This window comes from Podarcis muralis, chromosome Z, assembly GCF_964188315.1.
Source record: "Podarcis muralis chromosome Z, rPodMur119.hap1.1, whole genome shotgun sequence".
NCBI classification, from domain to species: Eukaryota; Metazoa; Chordata; class Lepidosauria; order Squamata; family Lacertidae; genus Podarcis; species Podarcis muralis.
Window position 1 is genome coordinate 23,045,727 of NC_135673.1, and position 23,352 is coordinate 23,069,078.

Consider the following 23,352-nt stretch of genomic DNA (forward strand, 5'->3'; position numbering starts at 1 on the left):
GCGGCAGTTAGTCGCTGGCTCGCGGGAGGCCTGTGGGCATGCGCCGAGTGGGGCCGCCGCTGCCGCCGAGGCTTTTGGAGACGAAACCGAAGCTGAAGGCAGTTTGTAGGCAGGGAAGCACCTGAAGAAGTAAGAGGTGGTGCGATTTCGGCTGCGACGACCCACGTAGCCTGGTCCTGTGAATGGTTTCCCGGCTTTCTGGGTCTTCATCACCCAGCAGTGGAAACACGCAGGTGATTTGACAAGGGATAAGGAGTGCGGAAAAAATTGTCGGCTTGCCCTCAGAAAGAAGTGTGGCACGTCAGATAAAAGTAAAAGGCAGCCAAGTGAGAGACTGAGCTCCTTGCCACGTGGAAGAATGCAGTTTCTTCGAAAAACCCACATCCCCTAAAGCAGCGGTTCTCAACTTGTGGTTCCCCAGATGTTGTTGGACTACAACTCCCATCATCCCTGAGCTGTGCCCTTGCTAGCTAGGGGTGATGGGAGTTGTAGTTCAACAACATCTGGGGACCCACAGATTGAGAATGGCTGCCCTAAAGGCAATGGTCTTTAAATTATTAAACAGAGACTATACCTATCTGTATAAAAAGCAAGTAAATGCACAACCCCAACTGCTAAAGGAGGGGCTTGTGGAAAAAATGGATAAATATCCTCTTCAAGGTCTCCACCTTCTCACAAAGCGATGAACAATAAAACTATTCCTCCCCCCCCCCAAAAAAAAAAACCCAGTAGAAACCACGAATGTTAACTGAATTATTGTATCTTTACTATTATTTAGTTCATTTAACTATTTGTTAAATGCAAGAGAGGGAGAGTTGGCAGCAACTGAGGTGCAAATGTGGACTGCTGTGGCAAAACTCGCCTCACTGTTCATGAGAGAGAAGAATATAGAGTGCAGTCCTTTGTGCAGGATCCACTGGTTGTGGAGCTATAGGATTTGACAGAAGCCCACTGTTAACGGAAAAAATCTGAGGGCTCTCTTGGACAAAAACAAAGACACCAACCAGGATAACTTGGAGCAAAACAGCAGCCTGTAGGCTTGGCCTTTATTGAACTGTTGCAACAGGGTGTTCCCCTCACTAGCAAGAGAGAGGAAAAGACCCAGAACAATGGGCTGCAAGACCTTATAAAAACTTTTGAAATTCCCCTCCTCTAGGTCAAGCCCACCCCCAGAAACATCATGCATACATTACAGAAAGGAGGGGTTGAGGGAGGAGTTGTGGTGGTAACCTGAGTGTCCTGTCACCTGGCTGGTTCCTCCTTTCCCCCTCCCCATGAGTACTTTCCAGGTGACAAAGGGGAGTTTGCAGTTTCCTGCCCCCTGAGGGAAGATCTGATCATTGTCCTTTGTTTCAGTCTGTGCTGAATCCACTGTTCTTTGTGATTTTGATTGTCTTCTGTCTGGGATTATCAGGGTTGACATAGCAACTGGGCAGGGCTCCTGTGGATGTGCTGGGATGGTGAAGGGATTATGGCTGACCAGAAACCAAGCCACCCCCCTCTGATAGTCCTTGTCACATGGAGTAAAAAATGGAACAGTGCAAATCCGATGTATGGTTGATTTTCTATGAATTTATAACAGAAATGTGGCGTATGTAGTGTGTGAGTGTGAGTGTGTGTGAAGTTTGTGCAAACAGAATGATTGGGGTGGGGGGGTTCCTGCTTGTGTGAGTGTGAGTGTGTGTGAAGTTTGTGCAAACAGAATGATTGGGGTGGGGGGGTTCCTGCTACAGTTCCCCCCTTCGGAGATAAGATTGCAAAGGTGGCTACTTTGCAATCCTTTTCTCCGCACAATTTAAGGTGGTAAATAATAACCTGGTATTCTCCGTGTGTCCATGTGAACGTGAAAGGGACTTGGATGTCATGCTTCTTAAGGATATTTGCAAAGAAATATAATGGTGTAACAGTGCACATAGTTAGACATAGGATATCATGTAAAATTAATATTTTGTTGCTGAGTTACTTGTGGCATTCTAGTACCTTGGAAGAAATATTTCCTCAATAGTGATCTATGCTTTACATTTAGGCAGGAAGGTCCACTAATGACTGAAAAGTGCAGTTTGCTTCCCCCCCGCCATTTGTGTGTTCTCAGGTGTCAAGGTAGCTCTTCTGTGGTCTCACATCGGCATGGTGTCGCAGTAGTGGCAATCCCTGGTGAATCCACTTAGGGCTTTCATATTTATCATGTAGCCTGGCACCCACCACAGCTGGCACAGGTTTCAGACACGTCCTGAGAGAAATGCCTTTGCCTTGGCCAAAATCCATGGGATTTCTTATTATTATTACAGGCTCTGGTCTTGCATCCTGGGAAGTTGCTCACTTGCACTTTAAGGACCAAAAAGCTAATTGCAGCCTGGATACACTTGCCCAATTCAAACTGAGTCCAATTTGAATTTATGTGCCCATGGTTCTCAACGTTTCAAACCAATCTGTTAAAGGAAAACCGTTCTTAAAAGGGCACTTTGTCCAAATAAGTCAATTTAACTCTATAAGGGATCATTCCTGCTAAACCAAAGCATGTGCACCTTCATGTATCTTATAAGCTTCTCCTTGGTAAAGCAAGTTTTAGCACATTTTAAAATGGACAGGGAAAGTTGGCAGAGTGCCAGGTGGGACAATGAAATGTGGTTATCTAAACATTGGACTACACAATAGTGTGAGCTATCAGAAAGTATAAAATGCATGAGAATTGGTGTGCAAGCAATAAGACATTAAACATAAAAATTACACACAAAAATACCCCCCCCTTGTGGAAATAACACACTGTCAGACACATTTCAACATTCCTACATAACAACACTTAATACAAAACAAACTAATTAAATATCAGTTGCATATCTTGACACAATTGTGATCTTTTACGCATGTATCTTTTGAATCCTGGAGCACAGAGGCTTGAGGTTCAAGTGAAAAGATGTCCTTGCAAGTCAACTCCACCCCCCTTTGTCAGCCCCACTCCCCCGTCAGTCTATATCCTTTGAAAGAGATAGCTGTGGGCACTTGAAAACTCTGGTGTCTTGTGATGACGAAGAACTGAGTTGAGGGGTTGTTGCTGCTTTTCATCATTGCACATCTGTAGACGTGATATCCTGTAAGGGGGCAGGGTTTTGGGGACTTAAACACACAGTTAGACAAGGAAGGGGCAAAAGGCAAAAAGGATGTCCTCCAGTTTCCATGGGAAGCTGCAAATAATAACAATCTTAGCACATTAAGCATTTTATTCATTTCAATATTATTATCACATTTCCACATAATTACTGTTATTATCTGCTAAGTTTGTTTGCTTTCCTTCACTTAGTTTTTGTTGTTGTTGTTCCTTTCATATTATAAAATAAAATTACTCCACGTGTATTGAAAGAGAACTGTAAAAAATATAAAGGTTAAAAAATACAAAAGAAAGCAAAAAATTAGATTACCAGTCAGATGAAAACAAACTTGACACAAAGACATCAGATTTTGAAAAGAATTATTATTAAATATATTATCAAAAACCACGCAGATTACTACTAGACTGAAAAAAATGGGAAAACCATGGGGAGGAAAACTTTAAATTCACCATGTGCTATCTGATAAAAGAACTTCATGAAACTGACTTTCAACATGTGATGAACATGTCCCCAAAGTAGAACACACACACACAAAATTACCTATGAGGAACCAAAAGTAAATAAATGCTAAGACACACAATTAATAAGAAACTTGAAGTAACCTGAAGTAATCTGTTTTGGCATTTTAACATCCCAAATGATGTGACAACATCCTGTAATGTTAATAGCAGAATACTGGGAAATGAGTTAATACCAAGAAAAATGAATGGCAATTTAAAGTTGTGCGGGTACCTTGCACTAGCCAAAATGACAGAATTAATAAGAAATGCTCAGGCCGAAGGTAAACAAGTACCATTCCAGAAACAATGTTTGGTTGTGCTTCGATTAACTTCATAGACATCATGGAGAAACGGATTAAATAAATGAAAACAGATTATTTGTAACTTTAAAAAAGTGTCAAGGCCACAAAGAGATGGAAGTTACTAATATAGTAGGGATTCAGACTTGTTTCACAGAACAGAAAGAAAGTTGCTGTGGGAGGAAAAGGGGACAAACACTTTGTTATCAGGGTTCACATATCCTGTTAAAAGGGAAAATTATTTCATGTGAGAAGCCTGTCAGGAAATGCTGTTCCTAAAATTCCCATTGAGGGGGGGAATGCTTTGATATTTACCTGTGAAAAGAATTTGGCATGTTAAGATTTGGAACCTGGAAAGCTCTTGACTTTTGATGGGCTAGTTTTTTTTTTGTTTTGTTTTTGTTTTTTGTTTTTTTTTTTAAAGCCTTTTGTCTTACGTAGCCCCTGGAGCAAAGACACATTTAGGGTGATTTCCGTCAATGGTTCCAAGTTTTTGCATTTGGATAAATTTCTCTCTGCAGTTCTCGAAGAAACCTCCTCTCCCCCCTTACAGTTCCCCCCTTCCTCTCTCTCTCTTCTTTAGCTGATCTAGCCTCTGTGCATGTGCAGAGTTCATGTCTCAGCAAACCTTTTATACTATTGAGAATGTTGCATCCTTTGGCTAAATTACCATTTGAATAAGGGAAAGGAAGGGTAAGGAGTAGATTTTGAAAACAGGGTTTGATTTTAAACAAAAGAGAAACTCAGCAATTTAAGTATTCACCAAAGCTAGCAATTTCAGCCCAAGCAAACGAGACTGCTTCCTTTATGTACAGGAAAGGGCTAATATCCCTCTGGCTATTCGCAGAACAATGCCACGCCCTTATATATGGGGAAAATGGCCAGAGGATCAGAATTCATAGGATTTTTTCTTTATTATTTTTTTTTAACATTCTCAGCCATTTCAGCCTTACCATTTGCAGACAAAAAATATTATTATTATTATTTACTGCCCTTTATTTACAGGAATGGTCAAGGCTAATTCTACTTGATTATTCATTTGTATGTGCTTAAACTTTGAGTAGACTTTTAAACCTGATTTTTTAAATAGTAGACAAAATGATAAACACTGTAATCACTCAAATGCTTGATATTACCAGTTGGGCTTCACCTCTCACCTTTTAAAACTAAAGAGCAAAGCTAGGCTGAATTTCAGTTCCATTACCACACCAGAATTTAAGAATTACCCTCCAATGCTTGCAGACACATAGCCTTCCACACAGCCACAAATTGGGAGAGTTGAAAGGGGACCCTGGGGTCATCTAGTCCAACCCTCCAAAATATAGGGTTCACAGCAAGATTTCGCAGCAAGATTTGTACTACCAAAGAGGCATACACATTTAAGTACAGATTTACAGCTGGGAAAGGAAACATCTATGCTCATATCATGTACTAAGGAAGAGGAAAATAAAAGTACATAACTTTACACAGAACCCTTTTTGCAGATCTTAAGATAGTTTGAGTGAGTTTGAAATGATATTTAAGGAAGAAGTGAACAGTTTTCGTAAGATAGGGAGAGGATCTCTTATAAAGCAAAGTTAATTCAATTGATATAACCACTCACAAATAATTAAAACAGCCATAGATTTGATTTAAAAGGAATACAAAAGTGAACAATTTTTCCTGAATTTGCAGAGGAGTAGTAAGCCTAATCTATGCCCCCCCCTTGCAGTTTCCTTTAAAGGAAGCTTACTCGGGAGTAAATTTACCTGGCACAGAAGTAAGAAGGAGAAGAAAAGAGAGAGGGGGGGGGGAAACCTGAAAGAGACAGAATGAAACAAGGGGGGCATCTTCTAAGAAAAGAAGCCAGGAAGTCTTATAGAGACTGATATTTGGACTGGACTGATAGAATTTTGCTGGCCATGGAAGCCTCTACATTTAATAACAATTTTCTTAGAAAGAACACCACACTTTCATAGGCATGTGCTTAATGAAATACATACACTGCATTTTAGCTTGAGAGAGCAGTTGGCTCAACTAGGCTTTTGCAGCAGAAACATTAGTTTTTTTCACAGCACATTTCAAAATACTGGAACAAAAGACTGGAAAATGGATGTAGACTCCCAAACTCAAAGGTTACAACAAAACATCATTTACCACTAGACTTAAAATCACCCTCCTCACTTAAACTAGAGGAAGGAGGTGGGGTAATCCTCCTTTCAGAACACAGGTAGCATGTATACAGGATTTTACCACTTGTGAGGAAAACTCTCTTTTAGAGCTTTTCTCAAATAACAAACATTTGCACACTTCATTCTCCATTTTGTCCTGAAGATTGATAAGGCCCAACATAGCTTCCTTAGATTTAAAATTTTTGAAGCAAGCTTGCAATTTAAAACTATGTGCATTTTAAGAACAGTCTGTGGATGCCGAGGCCAATGTAAATACAAACCCTTGAAACATTTATAAATCTTTGAGTACATCTCTTATTCATTTATTATTATTATTTTAATAACTAAGATCTCTAATGATGGGCTCTCAGGCTGGGCTGTTATATCTACTGCCTTCTGAGCACCATTAAGTTTTCGGTTTTTTTATGTTCTAGCTTTAGGTTATAGTTTAACAACACAAATTTGACGTTTTCAGCTCTCCCTAAGGGTTCACACCCTGATTTTGTTGAAGGATCCCTGAGGTGGCTGCTGTGCCCTGGGTTCCAGGTGGTGAGCCTAAGCCACCCACTAAAAGTTACAATGGTCTCGTACTTTGTACTTGAAAGACCACATTGCCCCTTTATTTTATTTTATTTTTTCTCAACTGGAGATGCTGGAGGGGCATATTAGAATCCTCTCTGGGGCAAAAAGGCTTCATGGAAGCTTTGTTGCCAGGAGGAGTCCAGCTAGGGTGTTTAGTGAGCTCCCATTCTCTCAAATGTTATTATTTGGCTTTTTTTTTTTTTCCGTTAACGAAGTACACTAAAGACAGAAAGAGTGGAAACACACACACAAGGGAGGAGGGGCAATGGGAAAGAAAGGGGGGACAGAAAAAAGATCCTTTCAGTACTCAAAGTACCCTTGACTAACACAATTCCTACTTATCTATAAACCACGAATTAATTTCTGGAAATCTCAAACCTGAACCTGAAACAAACCACGGGTCCCTCTGCCCGGAAACTCAAAACCACGGGTCCCTCTGCCCGGAAACTCAAACCACGGGTCCCTCTGCCCGGAATTCCTTCACCTCAGCGCTGTTTACAAGACTAAACCCCCTCTCCCACCCACGACAGCCTCCTGCCTAGCCTTTGAGACTAAGTTCGGAATCCCCTACTGAACGCCTGCGCAGTGCAGTGCCAGATCGGGGTCCAAGAAAACAACCAAGGTTTGAAAGGAAGCAAATGACCTTGCGTTGAAATACTTTTGAAAAGACGCCACCGGACGACTCCGAGGGAAGGACGTCAGAGAAGTAACAAAGAGCCACGCTTTCCCGGACCAATTCCAAGACGGAAAACGGGGGAGAAAAGGAGAGAGAGAGATTAAGGCGTCCCTGGACGACTCCGAGAGGTAACGCCGGAAAACAGTAAAAGTACCACGATTTTCCCGGTCACACACCGCAAAAAGAAAATCGGGGGAGAAAAAGGAAAGTTTTAGACGTCCCTAGACGACTCCGAGAGGTAACGCCTGACAGAAAAGTTCCGCAATTTCCCTGGCCACTCTCCGAGGGGGAACATCGGGGGAGAAAAGGGGAGAGAGAGAGAGCGTTCCCGGCCGACTCCGAGGGGCAACGCCAGAAATGAAAGAAGGAAAGTCTGGCTGTCGTGGGGACATTACTTTCCCACCCCCCTCCCAATGTATTTACTTCAAACCATACTCACGTTCGAAGATGTCCCCCGTGGATCCCGGGATCCTTTCCCCTTAGCCGGCTTTGACCTTGCCTTTGCTTCCCCTGGTTGGGCTTTTGGTGACGATTGATTACCGCCCGCAAAGAGGAGGCAGGGAGAGGAAGAAGGATCCCTGGGCTAAGGTTGCCCAGTGGCGCCTGATCCCCTCTATCTCCCCTCTCACCTTTGCAGGAGAACCAAGTGTCCCATCTGGGTCGCCAACTGTTAACGGAAAAAATCTGAGGGCTCTCTTGGACAAAAACAAAGACACCAACCAGGATAACTTGGAGCAAAACAGCAGCCTGTAGGCTTGGCCTTTATTGAACTGTTGCAACAGGGTGTTCCCCTCACTAGCAAGAGAGAGGAAAAGACCCAGAACAATGGGCTGCAAGACCTTATAAAAACTTTTGAAATTCCCCTCCTCTAGGTCAAGCCCACCCCCAGAAACATCATGCATACATTACAGAAAGGAGGGGTTGAGGGAGGAGTTGTGGTGGTAACCTGAGTGTCCTGTCACCTGGCTGGTTCCTCCTTTCCCCCTCCCCATGAGTACTTTCCAGGTGACAAAGGGGAGTTTGCAGTTTCCTGCCCCCTGAGGGAAGATCTGATCATTGTCCTTTGTTTCAGTCTGTGCTGAATCCACTGTTCTTTGTGATTTTGATTGTCTTCTGTCTGGGATTATCAGGGTTGACATAGCAACTGGGCAGGGCTCCTGTGGATGTGCTGGGATGGTGAAGGGATTATGGCTGACCAGAAACCAAGCCACCCCCCTCTGATAGTCCTTGTCACATGGAGTAAAAAATGGAACAGTGCAAATCCGATGTATGGTTGATTTTCTATGAATTTATAACAGAAATGTGGCGTATGTAGTGTGTGAGTGTGAGTGTGTGTGAAGTTTGTGCAAACAGAATGATTGGGGTGGGGGGGTTCCTGCTTGTGTGAGTGTGAGTGTGTGTGAAGTTTGTGCAAACAGAATGATTGGGGTGGGGGGGTTCCTGCTACACCTGCTATGGCAGCAAAACAATAGCCTGCCACCAGTGGAATATATTGGCAGCACCATTCCATCAGTGAAGGTATGTTGACAGAGGGAAGCCAGCAGCAGCATAGAAAAACACTGCATCCAAGAGATTGCCAGTGTGATTCCCGGCAGGCACCAGTGTGCTTGCCAGTACCTCCTATGGCACTTGCTAAATGTCTCAATAAATATCACCTCAAAAATCTATAGAGCACAAGACACTGTTTGCTCCTCTTGCTTGGTTCATATTTGCACTGGCTTAGCATCCTCTACAATGAACACTTCCTTAACGTGCCCACATTTAGGTGTCATTAGGCAGAAGAGGCTTACAAAAAGCTTTCCTCTGAGTGCAGCAGCGGCTGACACTGGTGCCTTTTCTTCATTAATGGTGGGGGGACATGACTGCACCATTTTGTGGGCCCTTTTCTGCTCTTTTAGATGTGGCAGCTATTTTGTGTGATGTCACATATCCCACAACAGCCAGTTAGTTGTGCCACACACCCTCAACAGCTGTTATGTGACCAGGGTCTACTGCACTAATATACCCATTGGCCTCCAAACATTGGTGACTCCTATTTGATGTATGTTATACTCCTTGTGCTTGATAATGTCTTTATGGATGGCATAACTTTCTACAGGGAAGCTCTTTCCCATTGACTTAAAAATGTTGCATAACAGTGCATAGGATATGGTGTAATTCAGCACTCAAGAGCAGCACAACGCCACCAATATATAAAACCACACACAAGGAGACTAAAACTCAGGTGACAGGACATCTGCCATATTGCTACATCTCTGGCCTCACTAGGGATAACTTTGGTAATGGGAGAAAGGTCTTCACAACACATGGGAATGGATGAGTTTGCTTTGTAAAGAGCCCTTTGCCTGTATTGCAGCTGCAGGGGGAAAGCAGTCAAAGTGGATAATAAGGGTGATCTAATTTAGTGCTAGACTGGTAGGTTCAGGCCACAGGCTGCTAGTTGGTTAGCCCTTGTTCCAGACAGAAGTAGAGAATTCAATACAAAATGACTGCATTTATTTAGGAACATGTTATTTACCACTATAGCTGTAAATCTGTAATAATGTGGTAGTCTTCATCTTTGACAATCACTCATAGCTGAGTAAGATTGTCTTCCATGAACACTGTTTTAACTGAGACTGAAAGTGACCGTAGAGGCCAATTCTGGATCCACACGTCCTTCCACAGTGGGGAAATAGGTTTCTGGCTGGGAGTTGATCACAGTGAGGGTTTACCAAGCACATTTCTCCCTTTCGTCCTGTGGTAGTCCAAGGTACATAGCATGCATTTTATAAGTGTGTTGAAATGATATTTTGCAATCAGAATTATTTTGACAAAAATGAAACATTTCCTTGCCGTTACGTATTTAATCCTCCAAGACATTGCTGAAGAACCACAAAGAACCACAAATGAAATAACATAATTGCATATTTTAAAAAACTATTATTAACCCAGAAATTCATCAGTTTATCCATGATACAAATTTATAATAAAAGTTGAGCCAGTTGAAAATACAATCCTGCAGGATTGAGAAAATATTGTATTCAAAAGATTTTAATAATCTCCATATTGTTACTTACAGTGTGGAAAAGTACTTTCATTTGATCATGTACAATCTTATCAAAATGTAATCCTAAACATGTATACTTAGCTCAAAAATAAGTCCTGTTGAATTTAGTGGGGTTTATCTCAAGATAAATGTGGCTGGATTGCAGCCTGAGTGTAATGTACTTCTATTTTAAACCATATTTTAATTAACTGTTTGTTTGTTGCTGTTTTTTCTATTACGTTTTATTGTAATTCATATCTGGTGTTAGCCACCGTGAACCCGGCCCTGGCTGGGGTATAAATAATTTTTTTTAATTACTACTACTACTACTATTTTACTTCTCATGGGCACAATCTACAAGGAAGCTCTTTTGAGAAAAGCCCCTTCAACACAAATTTCCGGTGGACTGGGCTCCATGTATTTAGAAGTCACTGTTCAGACATTTGCCTGAACACACCAATGCTTTCAAAAGGGCAGGATCCATACAAAAATTCTGCCTGCAATATTTGGTCCCCAACGTTCCTGGCATTGTGTGAGGAAGGGATTAGGGGCCTTATTTATTTACTTTAATAATATGTATATATAATATATTTTTTTTAAAAAAGAGGTTTACAACAGTATAAAATAAAACATTAAAATTACTGATAAAAAGATAAAGCACATATTAAACATATTAAAAAAATTATTGAAATCAACACTGACTAAAAATAAATAAAACACATGTAACTTCTTCAGTGTTGATTTGGGTTCTTAACAAACCTTTCTGATCTTCCCAGGTTGTTTTGATGTGAAAGTTTTGGAACAAACTGTAATGCAAAGTATCCTTTAAAGTAGTTCCCTAAACTCCATTGAGGTGTTAAGATGAAGCACATGCCACACAAAAGAGCAGCAAGAAGTTCTTATTGAGACCTCATTTCACATTCAGACACACAAACAAATTGGTTTGGAATTTACAAGCCCTAAACAAATGTCAACTTCTCTTTCATCTCCAGGAAAACAAGCGGACAGAAATAGATGGATGCCTAATTTCTTTTACTGATTTCTGCAAAATCTCAGAATGGAACCCTGTTCAACTGAATCTGGAAGGTTTCTTTAAATATTCCACTGAGACATATTTCGCTAAAATAGCTAAATCCTTTTGAGTGAAATCCCTAAAGGTGATTGTATAATTTCCGGCTACCTACCTGAATCTGTATAACTTTTTTGTTATTGTTCATTTAATTATTATAACTTGCAGCCCAGTCATATGAATATTTACTTTTAAATCACTGGAACTTAATTCATTAAGACTCCTCAACAAGTCTGCACAAGTGTTCACTTATACACACAGTTACTTAGAAGTAGATTCTTCAGATCTCACAAGGACTTACTTAAGGGTAAGCAAACCTAGGATCAGTCTGTAAGGCTGCTATGCACATTTTATTGGGGTTTAGCCCCTTGAATTGAGTTTGGCTACAATAAGCATGCATAGAATTGATATACTTGGGTCATATTTCATCCAATGCTAATCATTCTGAAGAGCAAACTAGTTGAAATTAAGGATACAAATAAACATAGGTTTCAGTTGGTTTACTCCGAGTATGATTCAGTTGGATACAACCCATAGTATGTTCACAGGGCATTTCAAATGCTCAAAGCAGTTCCTATGCATTGGATAAGATTTGTTAAAATATCTATAATTTCTGAGTAAGAAAAATCTTTCTGTGACAGATAATTGCATTTCAAGTTACAAAGTATAAAGTCTTAAAATTGCAAATGCAAGAGATAAAATTTAAGTGCTCTTATTCTAACACCTCTTTAGTAAATAAGAATAACAGAGATGAGGGAGGGGGAGTTTAACCTATTCCCCCCTCATAAAATTCACAGAACATTTCTTCTAAAGACAATAAAGCTGAAAGAAACTTTTTTTTTATTTGCTGTGAAGATTAGCACCCTTTCAGGCAATTTAGCTGCTGAAGAAAAGAGAAGGAAGACACAGTTCTGCATATCAAAGCTGTTTAAAAGAAGTGTTAAAAAGGTCTGTGGCTCACTATGAGAGGTCTTAAAACCAATGGCACACTTGGCTAAGAGAAAGTTGGCACAGCTCACTTGCATTGTGAAATTAATATTCAGATTATACACATTTTAGAAATATAGGAAGTTGTGTTATATCAGTTCAGACCATTGATCCATCTATGCTGATTTAGCAGGGAATCTCTAGGGTTTCAGCAAGGAATATTTCCCAGCCCTTAATGGAAAGGCTAGGGATTGAACCTGGGACCTTTGTCTGCAAAACATGTGCTCTACCATTGAGCTATAGACCTTCATTTAACATACAGGAACATAGGAAGCTAATTTATACCGATTCAGACCTTTGCATAATGTAACTCAGTATTGGCACTGACTGGCAGTGGCATTCTAGGGTTTCAGACGCATTTCTCTAAGCCCTACCTATAAATGCTGGGGACTGGGCCCTTTTGCATGTAAAACAGTTGTTGTACCACTGAGCTATAGCTCTTCCCCAATTTCTTGTGCCTTTGCATTTTTATAAAAAAATAGGGGAGGGGCTTTTTATTTCACCTTTTCAGCAACCCATTGTATATGCTCTTGTAGCTGTTTTTTTAGAGACACCATTTAGGTAAGGAGTTTTGTTTCTCACCAAGCTTCCCATCACCTGTGTTTATTCCTCAGGAAGACCTATATTTCTGGTGATTCCTGGTTCTAAAGCACTATTGTTGCAGACCATACAGAATCTATGCAACACATCCTTGCTTAACAAATTCCTGGCAGCTTCTTCTATTGGGCAAATATTTTCCCCTCCTGATGCTAACTTATTTTAATTTTTTTTTAAAAAAAAAAATGCTTTCCTGCCTTTCTTTTAAAAGAGAGCTTTCCAAACTTTTCATGTTACTGACACACTTTTTAGACATGCATCATTTCATGACACAGTAATTCAATTTAACTAGCAAACTGGAGGTTAAACTAACCCTTTTCCAGCCCCTAGAGGAGTTCAGGGAGTGTTTTTGCAACACACCTACACACTGCAAGCGACACACTAACATGTAGCACAAGCACAGTTTGGAAAACTCTGTTTAAAAAAGTAAACCAACCCAAACCCTTCAGGTTTCACATGCATGGTTACCCTTGGAAACAGATGTCTGGCACTCAGACCCTCAGGTGGGGGAGAACTTAGACACCTCCTCCCCTTGCCCTTCTTCATCCCCTACCCCCAGCTTGCTTTGTCTTAAGTGGAGCAGTTATTGGGTTTACTTACACAGTAGTTATGTGAAACATATAAATCTGCCCTGTGCAAATGCCCCTGCGTTAAAAAAGAAAAGAAAGATTAAGTTGTATCCAATGTAGAGGACTTTTTGTCTATAAAATGTATGTTGTTGGTTGTCTGTATTTAGTATTGCATCTTAATTGCAATATGCAAAGCTCCATACAGTGGTACCTCTAGTTACGAACTTAATTTGTTCCGGAGGTCCATTCTTAAGCTGAAACCATTCTTATCCTGAGGCCCGCTTTCGCTAATGGGGCCTCTTGCTGTGCGTGTGCCTCTGGCACGCAATTTCCATTTGCATCTTGGGGCAAAGTTCGCAACCAGGAGCAGCTACTTTCGGGTTAGCGGAGCTCATAACCTGAAGTGTTTGTAACCAGAAGTGTTTGTAACCATAGGTACCACTGTATTGTAATGCACATTATACCCTCCAACCTTTGTTAGACTCCAACTCCCATCAGTGTTAGTTAGCAATACCACTGGACAAGGATGATGGGAAGCTGTAGTCCAAATCAGCTGAAGGCCACTATGTTGGCTACCTCTGCACTAAGAGATAATCTAATAATGGCAGTAAAATGTCTGGTAGTGATTGGTTGAACTGCTCTAATGCCACAGAATCTTAGATCATAAGCAGAACCCACTGTCGTGGAAAATCTCTCATCTCACTAAACGTCCCCCCTCCAAATACACAGAAAAATAAACGAATACCAGATAAATAAAGCAAAGGCATGCAGCTGGAGGTGTGAACTTTTTTTGCTGCAGCAAAGGGCCCTTTGCTTGAGCTATACCATGTTTATAATATGTATGACATCTTACATAAAGTGAATGAAAATAGAGTGGTCAGAGTTGCCTAGAGGAGACATGGATTCAAATCTCTGCTTATATAAAAGTTAAATAGTATTATTTTATAATGAAAATACATTCCTCTGTTTCTCAGTCGAAGGAGGCCTTTAAGAGTGTCTTCCAACTTGTTTTCTGTATGGGAATTCTGTTGGTGATTCTTTTGAAAGAACGCACACCGGAAATATTTCATAGGAAAGTCTTCCCCAACCTGGTGCCCTCTAGTTCTCTTGGCCTCCCATCAGCCCCAGCCAGCACAGCTGATTAAAACTATAGTTCAAAACCAGGTTGAGGAAAACTGGTGTATGATGATAATCCATATTTCTCAGACTTTCTTAGTGAAGCCATGACAGAGATGAATTTTATGTATTTCATGAGTTTCTGCACTGTTTTTCAGTAAACATTTCCGGGGCACTTTACAGCAAGAAATAATGAACAATGAAAGCAATTAAAGCAGCAAAAATAACTTTATTCTTTACACCAGTAAAGCAGCAGGTAAAAACAGCATTCTTCAAATCTGGAACTATACTTGATGATCTGATAAAGTTAATAGTCTTTACTTAGACTTTGTTATTTTAACTCATGTGCAACTGCTTATTCTACATGCCTGTTGTATAGTTTTGTTTTTCTTCTTTTAATTTTTTAATTTTTTGTCTGTTATAATTGCTCTCTCTTTTATATACATTGTAAAATGAAATAATAATAAATTATCAAGTATTTAAAATTCCATAGATATTAAAATCTCAATAGATGTTTGGAAATATAAGTGTTTGCCTGGGACTAAAAATACGTTAAATTAAACAAATCTCCTTGGCGTGCCACAACTGATGTGAACCATTTCTACCAGGTCCAAGTTCAGTATCCTATCTTCAGTCTAAACCATGCAAGCACAATAGTATTTTGGCTTATGTTTTATACTATTTATTTTTATCTTTTATTTACAGGCATTTTTAAGAACCTGGAATTAGACTCACTTAAATCTGTATTGCCTCCTAATTTTTTTAAGCAAAAGTAGTAACGAGAAGTACGAATGTTTTGGCACAAGAGCAATCACCAAATGAATCTCAGCGTTGAATGATAGTAGCCATTAGTAGCAGAGTTGTTTTACAAGCTAAATTGATGGGTTTAGCATCTTGTAGGATTAGTCTACTGTAATTACCCTTCTTCTCCTTGGTGCTCAGTGGCACACTTCAGGCACAATTTTGCCAAACTCAAGCACCTTTAAGTCTCAAAAGTTTTAATGGGAGATATTTAAGCATGAGCTGAACTCTGCCACTGAAATTAATCAGCATGAAAAAGTGCATAACTTCAGCTTAATTCTATCTTTGCTGTTAACCTTGCTAGAATTGCCAATGGTCCATTATTCTTAAATTCAACATACACAAAGAAGAGGTTAAATCTGGCTTACAGGTTTCCATTAAAACAACCACAACAACCCTTTCTGCTTTAATTTAGGCCTTCAGGAATATATTTTTAAAACAGATGGCAAAAAGTCTTCTGTAAAGCAATAAGTCATTTATTAAATAAGCAGGACACTATAATGGGGAAAATTACAAATTATGGCAAATGATCTTAAGGCACTTCTTACAGAAGGCAGACATGCTTTTCATTTGCATCTAAGTCAGTAATTTATTGTACTTACTGAGTGATACCTAGATAAGTCATAGAGCTGATACATTGGGTATGACTAATGCTGGATAGCACCCAATGCATGCTTTTTAGTTTAAGCATGTTAATATGAGGTGAGACTCCTTAAACATCAGAGCGTCATGAAACTTAGCCCAGCTGTATCAGTCTGCTAAACATTTGGGGGCCGCAAAAAAAAAAAAAGCTCTCATAATGAATCTTTTTTCATACATTAAGAATATCATAGGATAACTTTATTGGAAAGACTGTATTCTAATGTAAAAAAAAGAGATGCTATTAAGAAAAATAGATTTTTTTCATAATACTCTGGCTCATGCTGCAAAGTGCTATAGATTCAACATCTTTCAAACCTACACAAATGTATAAAACTTTGAAACTTGCAACTTTGCGAAGGTGAAGTTATTTCAAGCTACCAAGATTTCAGCCTTTAGAAGCTGAAATTATGTAGATTTAATTTGCATAAGCACAGAAGTTTCATTTCTAAATAAAGGTTCCAGCAAAGAGTTAAGAAGTTTTAAGCTCCACTGATTTCAGTAGGAAAGTTAAGCACTTGCTTAGTGCACTTTCACTCTGTGAGAGGAATGAGGAATAGATATGTGTGGGATTTGAAACTTCAGCTGGATCATGCCAAGAGTTCTACTAGAGAAGAAAAGATTTTTTTTTGGGGGGGGGACAGATTACGAGGTTGGAAATATAATAGTGTCCACTTATCTTTATTAGTAGAGTACATGCATTTTCTCATCCATTCATAATATGAGTTTTGACTATGGGGAGAGACTTGATCCATATTAATTGTGTAACAGAAGGTGAAGGCACAGAAGATTTGGGAGCTGTGATTAGCAGCACTGTATGAAACCCTTTTAGGAGATAAGGAATTCATTTGTAAACAAGTATCTGTCCTGGAGGGTCCTTGGTCATAAGAATGCCAATCTTCCCTTTCTAGGTCATCATGAGAACCCCAGCTCCCCAAAGACTGGTTTACCAGTCCATGGTTTTCCATACTTGGCAGATGACGATAAGCCATGCAATCTGTATGTGGTGCTGTGGAGGCAGAGTTTTGTGTTGTTAGATGGTTATTGTTGCTCCTTAGGGATCCTGGTTTCTTTTTCCAAAAGATGGCTTACATACATGACATCATTGACTGGTGGATTTTTTTTGACATCCTGCTTGTTGGTTACTCTCTTCCTATATAAGGTGAAATATAAGATATTGCTGGTCTTTGGAACACATCACAATCTGATTGAATCTATTACTCTATTTTGAATTAACAGTCATTGTGTTACCAAGCTTCTGGTAGTCATGGTTTAGGAAAAGGTCTGCCAATTCTCTAAGTGCATGTCCATTCAAATGAAGAGCTGACGCATCCAAGCAACCCCACCTTTCTGCTAGCTCTATCTTGCTCTCTTTGTTTACATTTAAAAAATAAAAATAAAATCCTAGATGATATATAACTAAACACTAAGGTATTTGTCAAAGGATGTCCTTGCAAAAGAGATGTGACGTATTATGAGACCTTTAGCTTTTCAGATAGGTGGATTCTTTCAGAGCTCTTTACACCTTGACACCATTCAGACTAGTACATCCATACTAATTCCAGGAAAGAGGGAAGCTGTGAACATCAGAGAGATGGGTAAAAGGCAAGCAAGAGAGTTTCTCTAACAAGTGAAGGTGAAGGAAAGTTCAGTATCTAGTGGTGGAAAGTTTAACTCTCATTTTCAGAAGTGGGGAAATTCAGGCACAATGACAAAATGTGACTCTCCAGGACCCATATCTAGCCCTCAGAAGTCTCCACAGGCCACACATCCTCACTAGCCCTGCCTTGTACCCTCTTTGAGTGTTTTTGCCTGTCTGGAATGTGCCCTTGAACTCTGACCATGCCTCTTGTTTCCTGTATGAAAGATGGAGAGGGGTGTGGGAGCTGGTGTAGATGCTACTGTACAAGGGTAAAATTCACAACTGTTGTTCTTCCCACTTTGCCTCTGGCCCTGCCCACAAATGACATGTCATCCTCAGAAGATTGTCTAGCAGGCAATGTAGTCTTGGGATAGAAAAGGTTCCTCACTCCTTCACTTGTTTCATTTCCTTTGTAATATGTTCAGATTTTGATAGCATTAAGCAAGAAATGGACATTTCAGTCAGTATCTGGGGATTAGTTGGGAACAGAGATGGCTCCAAACTGTAAGGCAACCTTCTCCAACCTGGTTTCCCTCCAGATGTGTTGTTGTTGTTGTTGTTGTTGTTGTTGTTGTTGTTACAGTGGTACCTCGGGTTACATATGCTTCAGCTTACATACGCTTCAGGTTACAGACTCTGCTAACCCAGAAATATTACCTTGGGTTAAGAACTTTGCTTCAGGATGAGAACAGAAATCGTGCAGTGGCAGCGCAGCAGCAGCAGGAGGCCCCATTAGCTTAAGTGGTGCTTCAGGTTAAGAACAGTTTCAGGTTAAGAACAGACCTCCAGAATGAATTAAGTACTTAAACTGAGGTACCACTGTAGTTTTTATTAAAGATTTTCTTGTGTTACAAAACAAACAAACATGGAAAAGAGAACTCATTCTGAAACTTACCTATAGATGGTACCTAACAGCATGGAAGCTGGCGCTGGTACACCCAGGAACCTCACCTAAATGCAGGAAAAGCTGCCCTTCCAGATATTTTGAACTATGACTTATATCAACCCTAGCTTGCATGGCTGTTCCCCAAAACATTCCAGGTTTGGAAAGGAAAGGCAAAATGAAGTGGCCAGTGACTTGTCACTCACAATCCACCATCAGTTCCTGCACAATCCTTATTGAAATGAAATAAACTGCATAAGAGTACAGTAGTTTCTGATTATTGCAATAGAGCATGTGCAGGAATTTTTCATGATGTATTGTGCCCTATATTAACAGATATATGGAAGTGAGAGCTGGACCATAAAGAAGGCTGATCGCCGAAGAATTGATGCTTTTGAATTATGGTGCTGGAGGAGACTCTTGAGAGTCCCATGGACTGCAAGAAGATCAACGTATCCATTCTTAAGGAAATCAGCCCTGAGTGCTCACTGGAAGGACAGATCATGAAGCTGAGGCTCCAATACTTTGGCCACCTCATGAGAAGAGAAGACTCCCTGGAAAAGACCCTGATGTTGGGAAAGATGGAGGGCACAAGGAGAAGGGGATGACAGAGGATGAGATGGTTAGACAGTGTTCTGGAAGCTACAAACATGAGTCTGACCAAACTGCGGGAGGCAGTGGAAGACAGAAGTGCCTGGCGTGCTCTGGTCCATGGGGTCACGAAGAGTCGGACACGACTAAACGACTAAACAACAACAACAATATTAACAGATGGGATAATTGTTGTTTAGATATTTCAGCCACCGAAATGTCTTGGTCAAGCCTTCTGTTCCATGGAAGAAAGAAGGTTTGGCACTCAGGAAAGAAATGTTGAGGGCATAAGGAATAATTGGCTTCTTTCCCAAATTCAGGGACCAAAGATGTCTGGAAGGCAGGCAGGTGGACATACATTCTTTCCCCACACGCCAACAGTTTCTCTGATCCCTGGTCCATCTCTTTCTCCATAGGAAATGCAAGAATTTCAGTCAACAAAATGACCACTCTTGTACAAACACTCTGGCCACTCTGGCTGCTGCTCCAGTTCTCTTTGTTTATGAAAGGATGTGTGCAAATGGGGGAAAGGAAACAAAGTGTTGCAAAGTAAAAACACACCTGCAAATGTTCTGGCTTTCCACTTGTACAAATGTATTTTACAAACATTTATTGCATAAAATAGCTTTTTCTTTGTTACAGTTAACAAAATACTTACTGAATCATACTACCTGCATGGTTTCAAATGAGCAAAATTGATGTTAAAGAATCACTGTTGTTGTATCCCATCCTGTCTTTGAGCTATGTAAGATTCCAGGGGTTTCAGTCTCTCACTCAGGGTCCCTATTTCCTTTTGGAAATGTGGCACATCAGAGACTGTGGTATTCGTAGGATATATAGTGTATTTACACATATATACAACCTGAGCCTCCAGTGAAGGTGTTCACAGCATTAACACTCCAAGCAGGCCTTGCTTTTCTCACAGCCAAAGCCTTGAATGCAAATAAGCTCTCAAACCTCGCTCTCAGAAAATTGCTCTGACTCCTGTTCCTGCTTTACTTCTAGGTCACATTACTGCCTCTACCCTAAACTTCTAACTCACATTGTTTCTAACTCTTTATTTTAAACTCTGGCTTTATTAGTTGCGGGAGTCCCTTGGAGCCCATGTTTTCTGAATGGCCCATAACCTGCCTATCACCTCAAAAGGAAACTAGCTGAGCTTAATTATCTTTTAACACTTGCTGATCCAAGGATTAGAGATGGCTAGTACACCTCTTAGCACCCCAAACCTTAATTAGATTCTAATACTTTGCTGGATCCGGGGATTGTAGTTGTCTGGTAGTTTTCTGAAATTAGCAGTATTTAATTAAATTCTAACACTGGTTCCAGGGATTCAGAGGAACCTGGCACCCACAAACTCATAACGCTATATAACTACTAGGCTAATGATAGCTAAGGCATTGTTCAATTTTATAGCAATATATTTTAATTAGGGCTGTCAATAGATTAGACATATTTTAGTTATTAATCTATCTTTTAACCAATTAATATATTGAGTTCAAATATAGCTGCATTTCCCCCCATGAGATACTACTTTTTGTGCTACTGAGTGAAATAACTTGCAACTTGATTAATAAAGGCTCATTGTTAAAAGGACCATCTTTATCATTTCCTTACGCATTCTGTATTGCAGTAATAAACTACAAGTGGCTTGAAAACTATATAAACAACTGTGCTCTTGAGGTATAACAGCTCCAGAAAAGTTGTCTTTTTGTTCTTAAATCTACTGATTTAAACTTTTCAGTTCTGATTTTAGCTTTTGGGTACTGCCTTATTAAAAACTCTGCTTTATGTTACATACTAACTGCATCTAATGAAAACATATTGCAATCAAAAGTAAGCAGCATTTTAGCAAATTAGATTAAAATATGTCTTCAAAGCCTTTCCTTATCTTCCTTCATAATTATCTCCTGTATGTAAACAAGGTAAAACAGACTGGTTTACCAGATAAACTAATCCTGCAGTGATCCTGGAACAAGTGACTAAAGTGCAGTTTTTGTTTTGACGTCCCAAATTTTCACACCAGGAAGTGTAAGTTTCTCTTCCTTTAATGGCCACCATGGAATTTCTAAGGACTTTTCAAATATGTTTAGGAGGATAAATGCAACATAATCCTTGCTTTGTTCATTGATACCAATGTAAATTGATGGCAATTTGATATTGCATGGGCTGTTCAATATCACTTCTTTGCATATTTGAACCGAGATATAAAAGAATAATTTTCTTGCCTGCATTTTAATAGGATCAGTTAGTGTATTTATTGTAGGGGTTTTGTTTGTTTGTTTTTTTGTATTTTTACTTATGATCACAAGGAATAACAGCAAAAGCATTTGTGCCTTGACATTTCCTGTAGTAGCTTACACCACACTACAATGAAAACATCTGCATCATTTATTGCAACCTTTGCCATTCCATGCTGGCTGGAGCTGATGGGAGTCCAAAACATCTGGAGGGCACCACATCAACAAAGGATGGTTTGTTAAAAATTGTGTATATAAAGCAACTTTAAGGTCTGTTATAATGTTTGTTTAGTTTTTTTAGAAGGCGGAACCCATTGTTACAGCCTAAGACAATCAAGAGTCTTTGAGCTTCAAAACAACTTTCAAAACTGGATAACAGAGTAATGTAAAAATGAACATATTTAGCACTTTCCACTGATCCACTCAGGAGGTGAATTATTTGCTTTGTCTCCTGCTCCTTTCACCTTTCAGTAGTTAATATTTCTGAAAATGACACACAGGGCCAGACTTGGAACCCTTCCATATGTCCTTTTTATTATGCATTCATGATTATTTGTGCTCATGATGGTAATGGGATAGTTATATTCAAACTAGCTTTCAATACTGTTGGTGTCTGCAAAAGTTTTGGGGCCAACATACGGCTTCATTTCCAATCAGTGTGTGTCCTGTAACTTCCTACTGAAATCTGGTAACTTTTTATACCACAAATCTTTTGTCAAACTCAGTGCTTTTTTCCTAGAAAAATAGGTGCCAGTACTCACCATGAACTTGTTACAGTAAGTGTCACACTTTTTAACAACAAAAGAGGTGCTGGTACTGAGTACCCTTGAGTACCCTAAAAGAGCACTGGGCAAACCTACCGGTAAGTTGCATTACAGTTTAAGAGTGCACTCCAGATAGCAATAATGGGAAACATCAACTAATAAAGCAGAATGAGATGTGGACAGTCCAATATAAATCTACCCTTAATGCACTTTTGCTGTGTCAATGACATATTTGGCCTGACATGTGATAGTTTTTGGTAGTTTGCCCCCATTATTGTAAAAAATAATAATGTTTTAATAAAAAAGAATAATCTCTTGTTGGAGTGGACTGGGCTATTGGGTTGGACTCCAGCTGTTTAATTCTTTCCTCTCTGCTAACTTTTCTCCTCATAATTGCTCTCCTCAAGCTGCCTTTGTCCCATAGCAGTGTGCTTCTAACAATAAAAATAGCTAGAGGAGAAAAAGGTTAAGCAGCCCATTCCTGCATTATTCCTCCATTTAAACTTGAAACTTCTCATGTGTTTTTTTTGTTTTGTTTTTGTTTTGTTTGAAGCATAACAGAAAGATACAGTAAGTATGTGGCATTCTAGTTTGGACCTCAACCTATGACTTTTTGAAGATGGCTTTGGATGCAAACAGGGTAAGCTTCTTCCATCAACAACCTGCGTAGAAATCTGTGCAAATATTGTAAGTCAAACATTTTGGCAGACTTTGGTAAATTTGAAATTGATTTCATCTGCTCTTGTATATCAAATTTAAGGATTTTCCTCTGTAACAAATCAAATACATGCAGTTAACTTAGGTTCAATTAAGATAACATGTCAAAATCATGGTGAAGAAAGATTGAGGCTGCAATCCTATACCTATTTAGTAAATCCCATTGAATGTAATGGTGCTTATAGGGTCCTCATGTTTCATACTTTATAGAGGACAGTTTCAAGGGGTTATTCAATCCATGTTTGGTCAGTGGTGCCATCTGGGCCAGATTTTGGGGCAGAGGTACAGGACCCCACTCAGCAGAATGAGCAGGAGGGCCCTCAAATGCAGCAAGAGAGCCTTATCACATTTTGAGGTAAAGGAGTGCATATAAAGAGAGATAACACCATAAAACT

At 39.7% G+C, this 23,352-nt stretch overlaps 1 long non-coding RNA gene across 3 annotated transcripts; it reads left to right on the plus strand.

The window, feature by feature from the left end:
* Nucleotide 1: 1 nt before the first annotated feature.
* On the plus strand, nucleotides 2-22,881 carry LOC114589055 (uncharacterized). Of its 3 annotated transcripts, none has more exons than XR_013391436.1 (4): nucleotides 2-233; nucleotides 11,335-11,499; nucleotides 14,839-14,936; nucleotides 22,794-22,881. It is a non-coding gene; the product is annotated as an uncharacterized LOC114589055 (long non-coding RNA). The 3 variants fall into 3 exon arrangements; XR_013391435.1 differs by lacking the exon at nucleotides 22,794-22,881 and adding an exon at nucleotides 18,982-20,899; XR_013391434.1 differs by lacking the exon at nucleotides 22,794-22,881 and having other exon boundaries at nucleotides 10-233; nucleotides 14,839-15,035.
* The last annotated feature ends 471 nt before the right edge of the window (nucleotides 22,882-23,352 follow it).